Here is a 7,022-nt window from a genome sequence, read left to right as displayed (position 1 = left end):
TAATGATCCCATCTTGGTGGGATCATAGAGGAGGATCACATAGTCTTAAACTATAGCACTGGACAATTAATAATTCAGAGACTTAGGGTTTAAAAACAATGTCTTATTGTATGGTGGTATCACTTCTGTCTTTCCAGTTTTTCCAAATGCTCATTCAAGAGCCAAATTTCAAAGTCTATCCCCCACCCCCGATTTTTTTTTTAACCTCACACATTTTCTTGAATGGGAAACAGGAAGCTGAGATGGAGGAATTCTAGTTCATTCCTGAAGAAGGGCCAGTCGAAACAACGCTTTCCGTATGTCTGTCTCCCTCGAATAAAGAGTTGGTCTGAACAATTCCATTTGCATTGAGATGAGGCAGAAATTCGCAGCCTTCTATGCCAGTTTAAGGCGCTTGGGGATGCGCTGTTACATTTTTAAAAAAACAGATTTCTTTAGAGAGAACTAACAAGAGAGATTAAAGGCAATAACTCAGCAAAGTGAGAATTGGAGGAAGAACTGAAAGAACAAGCTTCTGCTTAGGAAGAAAAGTCCCTGAGGCTGCGGGACAGCATTTCCTCTTTGCTCACCTTGACAGTCTTTGAGGACAGCAACCACCTCCATTAATTCTACACTCAAAGAAAGCTCTGTTAACCATGTGACCCAGTGTGATGAATTCAAATGGGTGTGAAATTCCTCCCAGGAGTGGAAGAAGAAACTGGCATTTATGTTTTCCTTTAGCCTCTGCATTTCTTTCATTGAGATGCTTAACTTGAACTCATGACAGAATTTATTTCTTTGCCAAGTAGTTTCCAGGTCACTTGCTCACTAACCAAAGGATTCTGTTTGAAACTTTTCCTATTTTTAGGGAAAAGTATTTGGAGATCACCTTTTTCCTCAAACATTTTACTTCATGTTTCAAAAGATTACAAGAAATGAAAAGCAAACATTCCCAAAAAAATTAAAGGAGAAATGGTTCAGTAGTTAATCATACTTGCTGTTCTTGCAGGGGACCCAGGTTCAGTTCCCAGCATCCATGTATAGCTTACAACCATCTGTAACCCCAGTCCGAAGGCATTCAGGGTTCAATTCTGGCCTTTGTGGGTTCCAGGTACCATAGTGTGTGCGCACACACACACACACACACTCATTCACACATATGCAAATTCTCATACACATAAAATAAAATAAAATAAAATAAAATAAAAATAAATGAATCTCCAGCACTTGGGCAGCAGAGACAGGCAGATCTCTGTGGGTTCAAGGTCAGCCTGGTCTACAGAGTGAATTAGAGGACAGCAAGGATTACACACAGAGAAGCCCTGTCTGGAAAAAAAAAAAAAACAAGGAGAAAGAAAGAAAGAAAGGAAGGAAGGAAGGAAGGAAGGAAGGAAAGAAGGAAAAGAAAGAAACCCACAAAACTTTAAAATAACTAAAAGGTGGATTTTAAATATAACCAGAGGATCACAAACTTTATCTTTTCATGATTCCTTTCCTGATCCATGCTATCTACCAGTTAAGATCACATTATTGAGCTCCATAGCAACTGAAAATTACTGTTACATCAATCCAGTCATTATCAAATCCGCCAAGAAAGACTGGTCATCTTCTCAGAAGAGAAGGAAAATAAGCGCAGTTGCTGGGACATCCAAGGGAGCTGTCTCACCTGCCTTTCCTACATCACTCTAGCTTGAAGCACTTCCTGCCAACTGCAGGAAAAGTTACTGACTGGGCTGTTAATTTTGAAAACTCTTTCAGGGTGCTAAAGGACGCTACAAAACCACATTGTCTCACATGAGCAGAGGGAAGTGTAGGTCACAATATTGGCTCTGCTTGGGGTTTTCGCAAGTGGGCTGAAGAGATGTGCATAAAATAAAAATTTTAAAAAATTATATTTTGCTAGTTTTGTCAGAGTAATTTGAGAAGGGCTTGAAGACACAGGTGTGCCTGCACACCCAAGAACACGCAGTGTCAGCTGGTTGAAGGAAACTCTTGTTATTGAGAGTCTTTCGTTTAGCTTGATCTGCGATCGCTTTAGTTCTTCCTGGCCTCTGACATGGACTAGTTCAAAATAAACATTGGTTACTTCCTACCTATACTCATGAATATGAAGACAAGATATAAAACATAGCAAGAAATATGTATAATGGACCATGGCTTCCTAATGGCACATTCCTCAAATGCTGCAGATAGTACATTTGAGCTATAGAGGAGCAGGACATTGTATTTAATAGTTTTCCCCCTTGGTCATCAGGCAGGTATGACAGAGACATGTCTACTGTTCCTGGTACTTGCAGCTCCTGTGCCTCAGTAGGAACCTGAATGTATCCATGGGAGAGTCTCGACCACTCAAAAGATATTAATCTTTTTGAGAATCTACTAAGAGTCAAGACTATTACTAATATTTCTGTAGTGTAATATTACAGCTTCTTAATTTAATTCTTGTTCTATTTATATGAGTGTTTTGCCTGCATGTATGTAAGTACAGTATGAGCATGCCGCGCCCATGGAGGTTAGAAGACAGAATCAGATCCACTGTAACTGGAGTAACAGATGGTTGATAGCCTTCATGTAGGTGCTGGGAGCTGAACACGGGACCTCTGAAAGAGCAGCTAGTGCTCTTAACTGCTGAGCACCTTGCCTATCCCTGACATTATGACTTTTATTAAAAGACCAAACAACAACAAAACTCTTTCTGGCTGTGGAGGGGATAGATTGCTCAGGGGACCCGCTAGACCTTGCCTTTAGTGTGTGGGTAAGCTAACTAGCTTCAAATCTTTCCATTGCTACTGGACCAGTCATTCTCAACCTGTGGGTCTTGACCCCATCAGGGGTTGTATATCAGATATTGACATTAAGATTCATAACAGTAGCGAAAATTACAGTTATGAAGTAGCAATAAAAATAATTTTGTGGTCGGGGATCACTACAGCATGAGGAGCTGTATTAAAGGGTCGCAGCGTTAGCAAGGTTGAGAACCACTGCTCGAGAGAATCCCTACAAACCAGAAGGCGCCATTTCTGGGCTTGAATCATCTCAGGGTCTCAGCCCAGCAGCCAAGGCCCATCCTTTTGTCCATAGCCCCTCACAGAGACTAGAGCTTCCTTAACGGTTCTCTTGCCGTGTTTTTTTTTTTTTCCAATGACCTAATGTGCTCTTCCCTCCTGACTTCTTTCCCTGACTATCACAGTATCCATGTCACATGGTTCTGTGTGACATCACCTCCTTACACACTCCTGAAATCAACTTTTTTTTTTTTTTGGTATCTCCTGTGACTCCCTTTATAATCTCTCTTGTCTGAGCATCTCTCAAAGGAATACAAGGGTCACCTGCTCTGAATCAGGTACTGTCCTAGTCCCCCCAGGGACAGCAGTGAGCAGACCACTGCTGAATCTCACTTCTGGAACATGGAGGCTACTTCCAATTTATTCCAGGAATAAATATTCCAACCAACTGTATGATAGAGTAAGGGGAAACAAATCACGATGAAGGGAGTGGACACTAGCAAGCGAGGGGCTATGCCACAGGGTGGTCCAAAGAAGGGCCAGATGAGGAGGAGGTGACATTTGACATCTGAGCCGTCTTTAAGAGTTGGCTTTTCAGTCTTGTTGAGCATTTTCAGACCCTCACACCACTTTCAATAAATCCGTAGATGAAACAAACATCTGCCGGATGAAAGAAGAAAGAGGGTAAAGACAGGAAACGTGGGTGATAAATCCACACCGATCCAGTTCCAGGACTAATTTATGTTCCAAGAGCATGTGGAAACAAAAAGCCAAACAGAAAATCCCCACACGGAGACTCTTTGATGAATCACCAGTAGCTAATTGTCCCAGCGCATCCCAGGCGCGACATATCATCTGAAATCTGGGCGGATTTCCGAAGAGCAATGTTATTGCATTTTAAACAATACCATTAGCCGATCTGATGCCACTCGCCGCAGTGCTCTTTGTGCCCGCCTTCCCGTCAAAAGACGAATTGCCTGATGGTTCCATTGTTAAAATGACAGCGTGAAAGGAGAAGCATGTGGGTTGTAATAATAATGCGGTACACGTGTAGAAGGTCAGAGAAGCAACAGATTAACATTCCAGGGAGAGATTTCCCCTGGGACACCTCTTGAAAGTAGCAAAGGCCAAAGATCAGGATACTGATAATGTGCCTGGCATTGGTGGTGAAATTGTATGTCTTCGGCTCTGCTGGGCTCCTGTTCAATTAGTTGATGAAATCTCTCTTCGAGGGGATGAAGAAACCAGCCACAGCAAACCCGCTTCAGTGAGGAGGAGGGAGTGGAAATGAGGTGGTGTGGACAGATGAGTTGCTTACTTCAGATTAGTGAAATAAAATGGAACATATTTCCTGGAGAAGCAGACTAAATAATCCCCCACCCCAGAGATTGAAACCCAACATCTCTTGCGTGACATTCCTTCATTGAATTTTAAACCAAATTGATGCTCACAACCGTTCTGAAAGGTGAGCTGGGGAGTGTGGGTTGGGAGAGTCAGGCATTTCTTTCTAACTTAAATTGATTTGAGGCAATGGAGGTGGAGGTAGGGGGAATACTCAGGCTCCGCAAGCATAGTCATCCAGTTGAAAACAGATATTGTAACTTATGCCGTGGAATGGTAAACCCCATTTTCCTGTTTTTAGCCTGGGAAAAGATGCGGGGCCCAAACATTTATAGGACTATTTGAAAAAAATGTTGGCATTTACGAAGTATTTGCTGAGCTTGGAGCAAGTCGGAGTTTACCGTTCCTTTTGTTGCTTTGCCGGAAACACCGACTTCTCTATATCTGATTCAGTGGTGGAGGACTCTTGAGTGATTTGGTCAGCAGCAAAAGGAAACAGCAAATTTTGCTTCTATTTCAATGTATAAACGCTGTTTAATTTTAAGAAGGAAGATTGGTGTGTGTTGCTGCGCACATGTGCAGAGATGGTTCAGTAGCCGAGAGCACTTTGCTTACAGAGGACCTGAGTTTGGTTCTTAGCATCTACATCCGACATCTCACAATCACCGGTGGTTCCAGTTCCAGAGGATTCAGTGTCCTCCTCTGGCCTCAACTGGAACATACCCCCAACACACATACCTACAGATATGCACATAAACAAAAGTAAAATAAACCCTCAAAAGGAAGGGTGACTGTTTTTACTTATTGTCAGAAACGAATACTTCAACAAATAAGGAGATATTTATTAGGAAATAAGCAAAATACAAGTGATTGACAAGATGCAAGGGAATATCATTACTTGGTGTTGGGGACCAGCCTCGACAAAAATATCACTCACCAGGGTAGGGGCATTAAAGTTTAGAAATATTAGTAAATAATACAAAGACATGAAAATAATAAGAGAGAAAAACATAGAATAGTATTGGGAGGGAGTTCCAATGAATACTGAAATCTCCCATGTTTAATTTCCAATTGCTTAAAATACCCCGACCACAAAAAAATAGGAGTAAGACATAAAACTGTATTAATATGATACAAGGAAATGAACAAACCAACTGAAGGTCAGGGGTTAAGTCCATAGTTAAACATTCTGTTGCTAAAACAAAACAAGTCACTTTCACACCCTAGACCAAAACATTCCATAGGTAAACCACTCCTTGGGTGGAATCTAATGTAATCTCCTTAAAGGAACTGGGACCTTTGTTGGATCCTTAGACTTTTGTTTGAGGTAGAAACACATCTACTTCTCTATTCCTGAAATATGAGACCTAGCTATTAGCCACACCTGTTGACAGTAACCTTGAGAGAGCAGACCTCTCTCCTCTAAACCTAGGTGGGAGCTTTGTTTGAGGTAGAAACACAATATCCTTCAAGGATATTGTTAAGTTCCAACTCCCTAACCTTTGGTCAGTGTGGAAATAGGTTCACATTTTTGGGCCTCCACAATTTGGGAGGCAGTGGTTAGGCATGGTCTATGAAGTGGGGATGTAGTTCACTGGTGGAACCCTTGCTTGGCATGGTCAGGGCTCTGGGTTCCATTACTTGCGGTGGTTGGTGGTGGCAGCCGTGATGGTTGTTGTTGTTCTTGGGGGTGGTACTGGTTGGTGGTAAGAGTGTCACCGGACCCAGTGCAAGGACTTCAAGCCCAGTTCCATTAGTAGCAGCTAGGTAACCTTCAGCAACTTCTTCAGCCTCCCTGGACTCTGTGTTCTTTGCTATAAGATAGGTGAACAGTAGCTCCCACTTCACAGGGTTAATGTGAGCATGTCTGACTTTTCAAGTTGCTTAGAACAAGGCTTCCTGCTACTGGAAATTCTCCATCACTCAAAGGGATATTCTTGCCATGCCAAGTACAGAAGCATTCTTAGGAAACAACACTATGTTCAGATGACAATTTCTGCTGCGATTTGGGATATTTTATTGTTACCTCTTGTGCTGGCTAGGGTTTATGTCTACATGGCACAGCCTGGAGTCACTGGGGAAGAGGAAAAGAACAGTTGAGAAAATGTCCCCACCATACTGGCCGGTGGGCAAGCTTGTGAGTTTTTTTTTTTTTTTTTTTTTTTTTTTGATTAATGATTGACAATGTGGACCCATCCCACAGAGGACAGTGCCACCTCTGGGTGGGTGTTGCTGAGTGGTTTAAAAAAATCAGGCTGAACAAGCCACGGACAGCAAGCCAGTAGTCAGCATTCCTCGGCTTCCCTCTATAGCCTCCTTTTCAGTTCCTGCCGCCTGGTTCCTGCCTTGAGTTCTTTCCCTGACTTACATTTATGATAGGCTGTGACTGGGACGTGTACACTCAAAAGTTTTCTCCCCAAGTTGTTTTTGTTATCAACAGAAACTCTAACTAAGGTACTTCATCATCATTTCTGTATGTGCACACCTATGTGTGTGTGTGTGCATGTGTGCATGTGTGCGTGTGTGTGTGTGTGTGTGTGTGTGTGTGTGTAGGCCAGAAGAAAATCTTCGGTGTTGTACCCAGATTGCATTAACCTTGATTTTTGAGACACAGTCTCTCACTGGCATGATGCTCATCAAGTCGGCTAGGCTGGCTGCCAGCATGAACTAGGGGCTGACTCTCTGTACCCATCAGTT

This window comes from Alexandromys fortis, unplaced genomic scaffold (assembly GCF_014885135.2).
Source record: "Alexandromys fortis isolate MF-2015 unplaced genomic scaffold, M_Fortis_MF-2015_v1.1 scaffold_60, whole genome shotgun sequence".
Classification (NCBI taxonomy): domain Eukaryota; kingdom Metazoa; phylum Chordata; class Mammalia; order Rodentia; family Cricetidae; genus Alexandromys; species Alexandromys fortis.
The sequence above is the reverse complement of the archived record's forward strand: the minus strand, read 5'-3'. Positions refer to the sequence as shown.